We start from the raw sequence: 14722 nt of genomic DNA, 5'->3' as shown, positions 1-14722 counted from the left end.
GACCTCTCAGATGTCCCTCCCCATTTTGGAATTCTCTGTGTCTGTAAGAGATAGCAATATATGTGGCTGTGTGAGTGCATTCTTCGCCTGTAAAATAATGTGTTTGGATTGGATTTTTTGCTCACACTTTTTTCAGTAGTAGCTCAAGGTAAGTTACATTCAGGTACACTGGGTATTTCCCTGTTCCTGGAGGGCTCACAATCTAATTTTGTACCTGAGGCAATGGAAGGTATGTGTGTATTAGAGTGGCATGTATCTCTGTGTGTGTGTTCTCTGTTTCTATACAGAAACATAATATAGGGATGACCTAGAGGTAGGACCAGGATATGATGCTTTCTGGGAACACGTGCTTAGGAAAGTCATTTCTTGCTCCAGACTACCTCCCCAGAGTTAAGCCAGTGGAGGAGATGCTGCAGGGATGGTCTCCTTAACCACTGTGAAGGGAGCCAGTCAAAGTTGTTATGCAATGGTGACACCTAGTGGCCAGATATAGGCACTATAAAATTAGGGAAGATTCCTAGTTAGTGGTGAATGAGATTTGTGATGCCAGATCCCAGCCCTGGTTTTGAATGAACTGAGAGGCCGATGGTTAAATCAGGGCACCGAACAGTAATGCAAAAAAAAAAAAAAAAACAGTTTGGCAATGCTCAAAGCAAATCATATTTAAATTGTATGTGTGGTTAAATCGCGCTATTAAAACAGGAAGCAGAGGGAGGAACATGTCTGACAAACGTGTCCAAAGGTTTTGACGTACGCTCGGCTCTTATGTGCATGCTCAGACAAAAATGGAAGTGCCAGCACATATTGGTGCTTTTTCTTCAGTGCCTAAATATGAGCCTCACTAGCACATGGAATGTTTGCTAGACTCATAGTTATGCGCAGAAGAACAGGCTTTCTGTTTTACTTTTGGTTTTGCTCAGACACGCACACATATTTGTTACTTCCCATCTGTCTTTAGAACTTGCAGTAGCCTCCTTCCACTTGTTAAAGAAGACAAAACCGGCAATTGGTGTGAAAAATTGGCAAGAAATCCTCTTCTAAAAACCTTCTACACTGTCCCTGACCTGGGATAAACCATCATTTCCTTCAGTGCATTGCGGGGCTTTTGTTTGTGCATTACAAAGGAATACTTACTGGCCTCATTACCTTCCATTTTAATAAATTTCATCTGAGCATTTGGCACACAATAATGTGCACAAACTCGGCATTAACCGCATATTAACCCCAACGGTAGGTAACATCATCTCTGTGTACAATAGACTTTCTTGAAGTCCATTAGTGTTCAGTCTGCAAGGCTATTCTATCATCCACCATGCTCTCCTTGAAGAAATATTTCCTGATGTTTGCTCCTGAGTCTACCTGTCCTGGAGCCTCAGACCGTCACTTTTTGTTCTTGACTTTTCTTTCTCTGTAAAAGGTTTGGTTCTCATATTGGAACAGCAAACAGGAAAAACCTCTATGTCAAATCGTCCAATCAGGCAAGAGTAGAAGTTGACCAAAGGACAAATCCAGTGCTGGAGATAGTTCTACACAGATATTTTATTTGTTGATTGGAAAAAAGGACTCGACACGGTCCGTGTTTGGGCATCACAAAACGCCTGCTTCAGGGGTGAACGCTGGTTGTCCAGTATTTTCTCTTGAGCGGATGCCTTTGAGCAATTTTGTTTTTTCAGAATACTTCTTCAATTACTATTGTGACCCCTGAAGCAGGCATTTTGTGATGCTGAAACATGGACCACGTGTCCCCTAGTATTAGTATTTTTGGAAGAGTAAGAACATAAGAACATAAGCGTAGCCATACTGGGTCAGACCAATGGTGGAGGAGTAGCCTAGTGGTTAGTGCAGTGGACTTTGATCTTGGGGAACTGAGTTCACTTCCCACTGCAGCTCATTGTGACTCTGGGCAAGTCACTTAAACTTCCATTGCCCCTGGTACAAAATAAGTACCTGAATATATGTAAACTGCTTTGAATGTGGTTGCAAAAAACCTCAGAAAGGCAGTATATCAAGTCCAATTTCCCTTTCCCTTTCCATCTAGCCCAGTATCCTGTTTTCCAAACAGTGGCCAAGCCAGGTCACAAGTACCTGGCAGAAACCGAAATCGTGGCAACACCTTATACTACAAATCCCAGGGCAAGCAGTTGCTTTCCATGTCTGTCTCAATAGCAGACTATGGACTTTTCCTCCAGGAATTTGTCCAAACCTAAGTAAACAAACAATTCACATCTAACCATTCTACTCCACTCACTATTTCATAGACCTCTATCATATCTCCCCTCAGCTGTCTCTTTTCCAAGCTGAAAAACCCTAGCCACTTTAGCCTTTTCTCATATAGGGAATCGCCCTTCTCTGTACCTTTTCTAATTCCACTGTATCTTTTTTGAGATGCTGTGACGGTTGCACCATGAGGTTCCACCAAGTGCACCCATGGAGTGGTTGCACCATGGAGCAATGCAAAGACATTATAACATTCTCATTTTTTTTATTCCATTCCTTTCCTAACATTCTATTTGCTTTCTTAGTCACTACTGCACACTGAGCAGAGGGTTTCAACATATCATCAATGATGACACCTAGATCCTTTTCCTGGGTGGTCATTCCTAATGTGGAATCTTGTATCACGTAGCTATAGTTTGGGTTCCTCTTTCCCACATGCATCAATTTGCACTTGCTCACATTAAACGTCATCTGCCATTTGGATGCCCAGTCTCCCAGTCTTGTGAGGTCCTCTTGTGATTTTTCACAATCCTCTTGCAATTTAACAAATTTGAATAACTTTGTGTCATCATTTTGGTAGGCTCTCTCAGATCACATCTACCTTCTCTATCACTATCTTTTTAGAGGTTCCGTGCCTAGAACAAGACACAGTACTCCAGGAAGGCTCCACCGATGATAGTACAGAGGCATCATTATCTTGTTCTGCTTGTCACACCCCTCTTTCCACATCCTTATCTCTGTGCCTCTGTCCACCACCTTATCACCTTGTATATGTGTCAGAGTGAGCAACGGGAAGGTATGTGGATGTCCTCATATTTTCTCTGTGTGTAATTTTGTGCTTTTTGTGTATCTGTACAGAGAATTATATTTTGCCATGTTACCCCACTTGAATGAACCAATAAGAAATCTATCACTTGCAACTTGTTTATTGTGCTACCTTGAAATCTTTAGACAACATCATCCCAATACCTCTCTTATGTACATGTTCCAGTGCATGACTCTGCTTTTTTAGCATTAATTCTTACCTGTGAAGCACTTGGCCACTCCTTGGACTTTCTTAGATTCCATCACATTCTGCCTACTCACTCAGGGCTGTTCACGGTGTTGCAGGTCTTTGTACAATCCACAAAAAGACAAACTTCCTTCTAACCTTTCGCAATGTCGCTGACAAAAGTCCTTGAACAGAACCAGCCTCAGGATGCATTCTTATATATGTTTGTGGGTGTGTGCCAGTCAGGGGAGGGGTGGAAGGGGAAGACTGTATGTGGATGTCCAGATTTATTTTCTTTGTACAGTTATGATTGTGCCTCAAGGGGGAGGGGAGTATATGTGGATATCCTGATATACATACTCTCTATGATGTACAATTGTGTTGGGGGGGGGGTATATGTGGATATCTAGATATATTCTCTGAGGCTTTCAGACCAACTAACTCCCGCAGTCAGCACTGAGAGCTGATATCAATGCCGGGCCGTTTCCGGCATTGAACATCCGGTTAAATTTTGGCCGGTCAGACTTTAAACATCCAAGCCGATATTCAGCGCTGGCCGGTTAAAGTCAGACCGGCCAAAGATATTCCAGGGTTTCAGGCGGCCAAATATGGCCACCAAACTTGGCTGGTCTGACTTTAAAAATCGGCAGATAGCCAGTTATATTGCCCAATAGAACCAGCTAGCCGATAGCTGGCCATGTACTGCTGAATATCGGCAGATAGCCAGTTATCCCACATTTAACCAGCCAGGAGCTGATCCTGGCCAGTCAAATACAGCTGATCATCAGGGAGCATGTGTGCAATTTTGTGTGTGTGTGTCTGGGGGTGAGAATTTGTAAATGTTCAGATATATTCTCTGTGTACCATTGTGTTGTGTGTGTGTGTCCAGAGGGCGGGGGGGGGGGGGGGGGGGGGGGGAGGGGAGGTGAATATCCAGATATATTCTCTGTGTACAATTTATTTATTAGGATTTATTTACTGCCTTTATGAAGAGGTTCACCCAAGGCGGTAAACAGCAGGTACAAGCTTAACATAAAACAATTTTGTTAACAGCATATCAATACTAAAATGACCAAGTATAAACATAAATACAATAAATGAGGTAAACTTGAAAACAGCAAATTAAAACTTAATAATAGGACTACCATGAAACAGGATCAAAAGTATACAAATAACATAGATATTATGCTAATGCTTTTCTACAATACAGCTTACCATATTGCGGAGGGGCCAACTACAGATATATAGATGGGGATAAGGTGGGTGGTACAGAGTCAGTTGGGATAAATAGATGGGTGGCTAAACTCAAGGCAAGCTTTTTGTACAGTTAAACAAGAGATAAGGAACTGTGTGGACTGTGAAATATTGCAGGAAGACCTTAGGAAATTGGAAGACTGGACATCCAAATGGCAGATGAAATTTAATGTGGACAAATGCAAGGTGATGCACATTGGAAAGAATAATCTGAATCATAGTTACCTGATGTTAGGGTCCACCTTGGGGGTTAGCACTCAAGAAAAAGATCTAGGTGTCATTGTAGATAATACTCTGAAATCTTCTGCTCAGTGTGTGCTGGTGGCCAAAAAAGCAAACAGGATGTTAGGAAACGGATGGTGAATAAGACCAAAAATACTATAATGCCTCAGTGCAGCAAGTGGCCATTTTGAGGGGGAGCACTTACCGCCACCCACTGAGATAAGAGCTCCAGCCCTAACCCAGTGGTAATCGGGCACTGCTTTGCCAGGTAAACAGTAGTGCTACAAAAATACAAATATTTTTGTAGCACCAGAAGTGGCGTGCGCTGGGGGTGGGAACTGCGCCAGGCTGCTGCGGTAGCCCAGTGTTAGTTCTGGATTAGCGAGCGGTATGCCCATGTTGGATTTACAGTCGCTTCTTAAAAACTCCTTTATTGTTTAAATACTCTGGCCCATTTTGTCTGAGGACCTTGAAAGTCAAACATGGAGGTTTACATTTAGCCCTGTAAGGTACTGGTAGCCTGTGCAGTTTTTGCAGGAAGGGTGTGATGTGGTCATGCTGCTTGCAGATTTTTTATCAGTCGTGCTGCAGCATTCTGAATCAGGGGCATAGCCAGACCTGGGCGGGAGGGGGGCCAGAGCCCGAGGTGGGAGGGGGCACTGTTTAGCCGCCTCCCCCCCGCCGCCAATCCCCTCACCACCACTTTGGACCTCCCCACCGCCGCAACCGCAATCCCAACCCCCCCGCCACTTTGGACCGCTGCCGCAACTGCAACCCCCCCCCCACCTGCCACCGCCACCACCACCCGCCCCCCCTCCGCATCAGGTACCTTGTTTGCTGGCAGGGGTCCCCAATTCCCGCCAGCTGAAGAGTTTTCTTCGGTGCAGGATGTAAGGCGTCAGAAACAGATGATCCCACAACGAAGACGCCGGAGTCAACCAGCGCTGAAGAAAGCTCTTCGGCTGGCGGGGTTTGGGGACCCCCGCCAGCAAACAAGGTACCTGATGGGGCGGGGGACAGGGGGCGGCGGTGGCGAGGGGGTCAGATGTAGAGGGGGCCAGGGCGTAATCTGTGGGGGCCCATGCCCCCGTGGCCCCACGTAGCTATGCCCCTGTTCTGAATTAGTTGGAGCTGATACAAGCTCTTTTTGGTTTGACCAGCGTACAGGGCATTATAGTAGTCTAGTCGTGACGTTATCATGGCATGGACCACTGTGGTCAGACTCATCTTTTCAATATATGGAGAGAGATTTTGTAGCTGCTGAAGGTAATAGAGACAATTTTTAAAAGTTGTTTGAATTTTTGGGATCAGAGAGAGTGATGAGTCTAGCAGTATCCCAAGATTCCTGACCTGTGACTTTAGGGGGAGTTCATACTTCCCAAAAGGTATTTTGAAGTCAGGTATTTGTCCACTTGTGTTTGGTACCCAAAGAATTTCTGTTTTGCTTGGGTTCAGGCAGAGTCTGTTGTTGTTTGCTCATTCTTGAGTTGCAGGTAGACAAGCATTCAGTTTACTCAAGGCTATGGGTAGATCTGGTTCAATGGGTATAAGTAGTTGCACGTCATCAGCATTGATATAGAATTTTGTGTCCATTGACTGAAGCAGCTCAGCCAGAGGCTTCAGATAGAAATTAAATAAAATGGGAGACTGTATGGATCCCTATGGCACCCCACAGTCCAGTGCCCAAGGTATTGATGTGCTGTTGTTGAACAGAACTGATTGTTGTCTGTCTGACAAACAGGATTTGAACCATGTAAATACTGTGCCACTGATACCTGTTTCTGCCAGCCTTCTAAGCATATGATCCCCAGTGTCAAAACTTGCTGAGAAATCCAGCAACACTAGTATCGAGGCAGATCCCCTGTCACAGTTTCTGTGCAGATCATCAAGAAGGGACACAAGAACTGTTTCTGTGCTATACCCAGGTCAGAAGCCAGATTGACATGGGTCTAGCCAATTACTTTCAATTAGCCAGTCGTTGAGTTGAATGCAGACTGTCTGTTCTATACGTTTTACCAAGAAAGGAATGTTAGAGACTGGTTGGTAGTTTTCGAGCTTGTCCTGGTCAAGGGAGCTCTTTTTCAGTAGGGGGTGCACCACTGTGTGTGTATGTCTGAGATGGGTGTTTGTAAATGTTCAGATCAGTGGTGTACCTAGGTGGGGCACGGGGGCCTGGGCCCCCCCTCCAAATTTGCTCTGGGTCCCTGGTTGGTTGGCGGGGGTCCCCAACCCCTGCCAGCTGAAGACTTCGTCCAGCACTGATCTGTGGTGGCAGCGCTACATTGCCTGCCCTGCTTTCTCTTCCCCTCACGTCGGGCACGCTTCTTTTAGTGAAATTGAGTTTCACTAAAAGGAGCGTGCCGGACATGAGGGGAAGAGAGAGCAGGGCAGGCAATGCAGTGGCGCCGGAGACCAGCGCTGGATGAAGTCTTCAGCTGGCAGTGGTTGGGGACCCCGCCAGCCAAGGTATTTGCGGCAGTGGGTGGGGACCCCCAGCCAGCCAAGATGTTACAGTGGCGGCAGTGGGTGGCGGAGAGGGGTGGCAGTGGGGTGGTAACCAAAATGTGCCCTCCACCTTGGGCTCTGGCCCCCTCCCACCTCAAGGTCTGGCTACGCCCCTAGTTCGGATATATTCTCTGTGTACAGTTGTGTTGTGTGTCCTGGGGGGGGGGGGGTGTTTGTAAATGTTCATATATATTCTGTATGTATATTTGTGTGTGCAGTGTACGTTGGGGGAGAGGTAAGTGGATATCCAGATATATTCTCACTCAGTGTTTAACTGTGAGCATGTTGGGGGCAAAGGGAAAGGCATCTGGATGTCCTAATATATTCTCTGTGTACAGCTGTGTGTGTATATCTGAGTGTATTCTTGCTGTCTTTATCTGTGTGTATTTTAGCACCTCAGTGTTGGTGGCTTCATTCAATGTTCATTGCAGCCCTCACCCATCACATCACTACCTTATAATGCTGACAGGAAGCTTCCATAACCTCACAGAGATACTCTAACAGTTTTAAGGTCCCTGGGTCTTGCCTGCCATCATCCTGTTTCAGGTGCCTACTAGCAGCACCTCTCTGCTGCTCTGGAATCTGGTTTATTTTCTAATTGCAGAAACAGAATTATCCATGGAAAGCCCCACAAGGAGTCCAGTTTGCTAACAGAGCATCATAGAAATGACTTCTAAATGTGTCACTCACATTCTGCTCATGGTACAGTCAGACAAGTGCCACTTTATGATGATTGTGTATAAGTAGATCTGGAGAGCCCTGCAACCAAACTTTCAACTATCACTCCTGGGGGAATTGCAGGATTTGCACAGAATTTCTCCCCTGTACAGAATTCTGCACAGGAAAAGGTCATGGGCACAGGTAGCAGTAGCTGTCATTATTCCTTTCCTCTCCTCCCATGCCTGAAAAACCCCTCAGCTGGTCTCTTCCTCACCCCACACATCACCCCCAAGACAGAGAAAGCACTCACCATGGGGTAATTTTACTAAGCCGCAGTAAAAAGTGGCCTGCGGTAGTGTAGGCGCGGGTTTTGGGCGTGCGCAGAATTATTTTTCAGCACATCTGTAAAAAAGCCCTGTTTTTTCCCCCAAAATGGATGTGCGGCAAAATCAAAATTGCCGCGCGTCCATTTTGGGTCTCTGACCTTACTGCCAGCTATAGACCTAGCGGTAAAGAATTTGTGCAGTAATGACCTATGTGTGTCAGATGCCACTTGGCGCGGGTCCGCTACGCGTGCCAGAAAATTTAAAAAATATTTTTCAGACGCGCGTAGCGGACACGTGCCAAAAATGAAATTACCGCAAGAGCCACGCGGTAGTTGGGCGGTAAGTTCATTTTGGCACACATTGGGTGCGTATAGACGCTTACGCAACTTAGTAAAAGGGGCCCCATACCTGTTAATGCTCCAGACAATTAGCAATGCACAGCAAGGAGGAGGAGGAGAGCAACTGCTCATCAGACCATATCCTCCTTCTCTCCCTGGTATTAGCATGTTCATTTGAACCACGTGACTGTACCGTGTTCCTCACAGTAGAGGTGTGCATGGGGACTTAATTTGGCCCCTACCCCCACACACTGCCAGTCAATTTTTTTCTGTGCCCATCCCATCCCCATCATATCGATACTGTCCCCTCACCATCCCCACACTTTTCTTTCCTATCTGCTTAACCAACCTGCATTGAAAGATCTTGTAATTCAAATAAAACCTAAAATGTATCTTATAACTTGTTAAAATTGAACATAAAGCAATAGGCATTACTTTGTTAAATATGCATATTTTTTATTTTTAGCTGAGGTGTTGGTGTTTTAAGATATAGTGCTCTCAAAAAAGATAGTAGAATTAGAAAAGGTACAGAGAAGGGCAATGAAAATGATAAAGAGGATGAGATGACTTCCCTATGAGGAAAGGCTGAAGTGGCTAGGGCTCTTCAGCTTGGAGAAAAGATGGCTGAGGGAAGATATGATAGAGGTCTATAAAATAATGAGGAGTGGAACAGGTAGACGTAAATCATTTGTTTACCCTTTCCAAAAATACTAGGACTAGGGGGCATGTGATAAAGCTACAAAGTAGTAAATTTAATATGAATCGGAGAAACCCTTTCTTCCCTCAATGTGTAATTAAACTCTGGAATTCGTTGCCAGAGAATGTGGTAACGGCAGTTAGCTTAGCAGGGTTTAAAAAAATGTCTGGCCCGCTTCCTAAAGGAAAAGTCCATAGACCATTATTAAATTGACTTGGGGAAAATCCACTGCTATGTCTGGGATAAGCAGCACAAAATGTATCAAAATTTTTTCGGGATCTTGCCAGGTATTTGTGACCTGGATTGGCCACTGTTGGAAACAGGATTCTGGGCTTGATGGATCTTTGGTCTGTCCCAGTGTGGCAATACTTATGTACTTAAGTTCCTGAGTTGAGGTGTGCACAGGGACATAATCTTGTCCCCATCCCCTCCTGTCCCCATACGCTTCCAATTCATCCCTTCCCGTCTCCATTTGCTTTGGATCCATCCTCTCCTATCCCTGCAGTATCAATGATTGTTTTGTCACAAAGACCATGGATACCCATGGATTTCCGAGAGTTTCTCATTATCCCTATCCACACCTCTGTCTCACAGTTGAAATTAGCAGTCAGGCCCAGTTAGAGAGGAAAACTAGGGGGCAGAGAGAGAAAGTTGAGGTTTGAACCTGCTGAAAGGAGGAGAGAATAAGCATAGGAACAGCATCAAGCTAAGCAGGGGATAGAGAGAGCTGGGAAGGGTTGAGAGAGAAAGCTAGGGGTGTCAAGAGGATCAAGGCATTCTGATGAGAGAATTCAGTACAAAAAAAAATTCCAATAAAGAATGCGGAATTTTTAAAATGTTTGCACAGAATTCTAAACTTTTTTGTGCAGAATTCCTACAGGATTAAACTATGCAAATCTCTGTTGAGGGACATTTCAAAGGCAGAACAGAAGGACCAAACCTTCTTCCAGGAAGAATGCTTCCACTGAGGGATCTAGGGTGGCCAACTGTTCAGGCCCGTTTTCCAGGCAGTCCCACTGTCCAGTTACAAAGGTAACCTAACACTGTAATGTCCAGTCTAGTTAGGCCAGTGCTATTGTGCACCAATCGGATCAATCAGTGGTGTCAGTTGCCAGAAAATAATGTACCATCCCCAACTTCCTAGTTCTCATATGGGCGTCTGCTGCAGTGCTACTGATCCCCAGGTCCTCCTCCTCTACGTACAGATGTGCTTCCTTTCTGAAACAAGAAAAGCAATGTGACTAAAGAGGGCAAGAGAGCCACGGGAACCAGTAACGTTGCACGTGATCTGAGTCCCACAACCCACAGTGTTGGTAATTCCTGCATTGTCACCATTGCAAAGAGTGTAAGAGAGAGGCCATCTTCAAGTACTACTACTACTTCTGCTTCTCACTGGGAGGCTGAGTGGCTACATAGGAAAGAACTTACAGAGAGCAGTGTTACCAAACAGGGCAGGAGTGAAAAGTGGAAAGGGGAGAGAGATTAATGGTGGAGAGAAGAGAGTTGGGTAGGATGGCAATACCAGGCAGAGGAGGGGAAATATATGAAGCAGTGTGAGTGAAGAAGGGGGGTGGTGGGAAGGTATATGAAGAAGGAGGTTGGGCGTTAAGCAGGAAGAGGAGGCAGGAGAGGGTAGGATGAGTGAAGGAAAAGGACAGAGATGGAAGAGGAGAAAGGGAATGAAATTGGAAAGGAGACAAGAGAATATTGGGTGGGAGAATGAAGAAGAAAAAATTCAGGGATTTGAACAAAAATTCGTGGATGTGGGACTAGGTGATTGCATTGGGGTATAAATAGGAATATATTAGATGGATTTGATCAGGGTGCAGGAAAATGAGGAGGGGTAGAGGAGCTAGGGAGGAGTTGAGAGGCAATGGAAAGGGATAGAGGCTGTCGAAGGAGTAAAAGTGAAAATAAGGGATCTGGGCAGGAATAGGAGACAGAGGAAAGGGGTTAAGTGACAGGGAAGGAGCTGGGGCTCATGGGTGAATGAAAGCAGAAGGAGGTACATGAGGGCTGGGGAGGGGATGAAAAATAAGGAATAGAAGTCTGAGGATGGAGAGAAAAAGAGATGGGAGGGATGAACAGCAGGTGAAAGTGGAAGATGAAGAGCTGGTAGATAGGAGAGAAGTAACTTGAAACTGAATGAAAGATGAAATCTAGATATGAATGGATAGAGAGGCAGAGAAGAGAAGTGGAGACAAAAGATAAAAGGAAAATATCAACGACAGAGACAGATATAGGGAAGAAGAGAAGAGGAGAGAAAAGAAATAGAAAATTTACAGGAGACCCTGGAAAAAGACTTGGGAGAAGATCAACTAGAGAAAATAAAAGAGAGACTGGGGCAAATCTGAATAGAAAAATAAAATGCCTAAAGGTAGTGAAAGTAAAACATTTTAATTTCACTTTTTAGCATCAGCTTTTGGAAAGCATATTTCTTATATCTTTGTATTTTGATTACTAAAAGAGGAAATGTGTTTCATTTTCACTTTTCTGTGGTATTGGATTGCATGCCAAGTCTGTTTTCTCAGGGTTTCTGTTTCTTTTTTTTTTTTTTTTTGCATGTTTCTTTGCAATCTCTTATTCTGTATCAGGTAAGGATCTGTATATGCAGAACAGAAATTAAAGATTTTGCTAATGTGTAGGGGTCTCTAGCAGTCTGGCTTATTTTTTGGCCTTTTTTAAGGTTGAGCTCTTCCTCTTGGTGTGTTGTGGTATGGGAGGTGTTTGGTAGTATGGAGTTGATGCTGTTCATTTGTGACTTTGCTAGGATAGATTGTGCTGATGCAGACTTTCAAATTTTCTAGAAACCTGTATATGAGTCAGACAGGCAGCATGCCATTGCACCATGCCAGGGAATGGCTACTGTCCATGCTGGAACTGACAGACTATGTCCCACCCCCCAAGAAGTTTCTGCTTTCCATTCCCATTTCCTTTAAAGTCCTGGACTTAGAACGGGTGAGGGTGTCCATGTGTGGGTAAAGTTGTTCCTCTCTGGCTGTTTGCAGGACTCCATTTGTGCCTGGGGTGAAAATTTTCCTGCTGGTTTGCCAGAAGGAAGTTGGAATTCACACAGCTACCTACTGTAATTATTCATGGAGAAGGTGTTTCAGCCTGAGTCAGCGTGGCCCAGTGCCAAAAAGGTGCAACCAGTGGAGAGGAATCAGCACTTGCATCCAGAAGAAGAGAGAAGACTGTCTTGATAAGGAGCAATGCTCTCACGTTGGGATTTTCAGATACCAAGAGAATCTAGAGATCTAGAACAGCTCAGAACCTATTCCAAAGGACAATGTTCTTCATTTAAGGCTCTTGAACCAGTGGCAGCTCCTGGACTGTCTTCCCGCCTCAGTACATACAAAGTCTCTCCTCACCTTCTGCAGAGGCTTGCTGCAAGTGCTGCCTCGGGCACAGCTGTTCTGTTTTAGTCCAGCATTTGCAGCTCTCAATGAGTTTGTGCAGTGCTCAGCATCTCACTCGTGAGAATAGCACAAGAGCCTGGACATCACTTAGCACAAACTCACTATGAGTCATGTGGTGCTGGAAGAAAACAGATTAACAGCTACAGCTAGTAACATGCTATCATGTTAGTGGGCACTAATGCTCTTACCCCCAGGGTCTATATATTTTGTGCACTAATCCATGATGTGCACCCAACTCAACTGGCTAATGTGCCAATTATTGGTTGCTAATTGGCACCAATTTGAATTTGGGAGCACATCTTGCAATGCACTATTCTATAACAATGTATGCCCAAATCCCATAGTCACAATCCAAGAGGGGGTGTGGCCATGGGAGGTGCATGGGTGGGTCAGAGGCATGGGTGGGTCAGAGGCATTCCTAAAATTTGCATGCAGTGTTATAGAATACCAGGGATGTACGTCCAAATCCGGGCGCCGAAATCAGCACTCAATGCTATTCTCTAAGGGGTGTTCATCTTTGAGCGCTCATTATTGAATAGCATTGAACGCCAAATTTTGAGCGCCATTAACTAAGTCTAGCCCGAAAAGCATATTATTTTACACAACTCCCATTTTATGCAATGAGATCTTGATGCTAAGAATGCACATGAAGGGCCCCATTTACTAAGCCACGCTAGGGGTGCATTAGTACTTTTAGCACGTGCTAACCATTATTCCTATGGGCACCTACACAGTTAGCGTGCGCTAATTTTGTGCATGCGCTAAAAACGCTGGCGCACCTTAGTAAACAGGGCCTTGAGGGTGTTAGACTGCATTTATATAGTAGCACTCATTAGTAACTCTAACTGTAACTATTCAACAGGCAGCATTGACAGGAAACCTCAACAGAAGGTGGGGGGAGGCATGAACAAAATTATGGACCAGCTGGTTTGGAGGGGATGGATGGGGGGATCAGTTAATGGTGGTTGAATGGTGGAAGAGGTGTGTGGGGGCTGAAACAAGCTGACAAAGCCTTGGAGGAGAATATGTATTGTTTGGTGAGATGATCACTTGTAAAGAAGTACAGGAAATATTTGTTACTTTTCCTTTTACCAAGATAATAATTTTATCAGTTTTTGCTACTTTTACTTAGTTACATCTGATGCTTGCAGCTAAAAGTAAAAAGTGAAATCAGAAGAGAAATGTAAATGATGATCCCTCAGCGAACCAAATAAAGCAGCAAAATCTGGAACAAGGTTTTGCTAATGCATACCTCGCTCGTCACACAAACAGGAGTGAATCATCTTATCTATTAGGAAATAAAGCCTAGGAGAACAGTAGAGCTGACTGTGTTTGTTGAACTGGTTACTACTACTACTACTAATAGGTTACTGGTCTCCAGCCAAACAGAATAATAATGAGTTGGGTCACTTTGAAGTGGAAATGATGCTGAAGCTGGCTGCACTTCTTGATGAACAGACATCTGTCCAGATGCTGGACATCTTATAGAAAATCTTACACTGGGATGACTTTCCACTGGATTGAACCTCCCCCCCCCCCCCCCCCCCCCCCCCCCCCCCCCCCCCCCCAATGCCACTGGCTGCAGGCAGCGCAGTTAGCTGCCAGCAGCAGCGCTGAACCTGGATATCCAGTGCTAGGCCATTCCTGGTGACCGGCATTAAATATCCTTTTTTTTAAAAAATCAGCTTTAACTGAACTGGCTAAGTGAATATTCAATGCAGGCCAGTTAAGTTAATAGCAGGAAAAGATAGGACTGCTATTTAGGTGGTCTGATTTGGCCACTAAACATAGCTGGCCAGAGCTTGAATATTCACTGATAGCCAACTAGATTGCACGATATAGCCAGTTAGCCGCTATGGGCCAGAATCTATATATGGCACCTAAACAATCCACACAGAAATAAGCGTATTCTGTATGATTTAGGCACGGTGTATAGACTACACTTAGCTGATACCATAGTGCTTAAATCTAAGTGTCCATTTACTCCAATAAAAACTTGGTGTAAATCCATGTGTGTAGATTTAGGTGCACTAACCCATATTCTGTAATTACACAGGGAGAACACCCACAAAACACCCATAAATACGCCCATA

The sequence above is a fragment of the Microcaecilia unicolor genome, chromosome 11, assembly GCF_901765095.1.
Source record: "Microcaecilia unicolor chromosome 11, aMicUni1.1, whole genome shotgun sequence".
NCBI classification, from domain to species: Eukaryota; Metazoa; Chordata; class Amphibia; order Gymnophiona; family Siphonopidae; genus Microcaecilia; species Microcaecilia unicolor.
The sequence above is the reverse complement of the archived record's forward strand: the minus strand, read 5'-3'. Positions refer to the sequence as shown.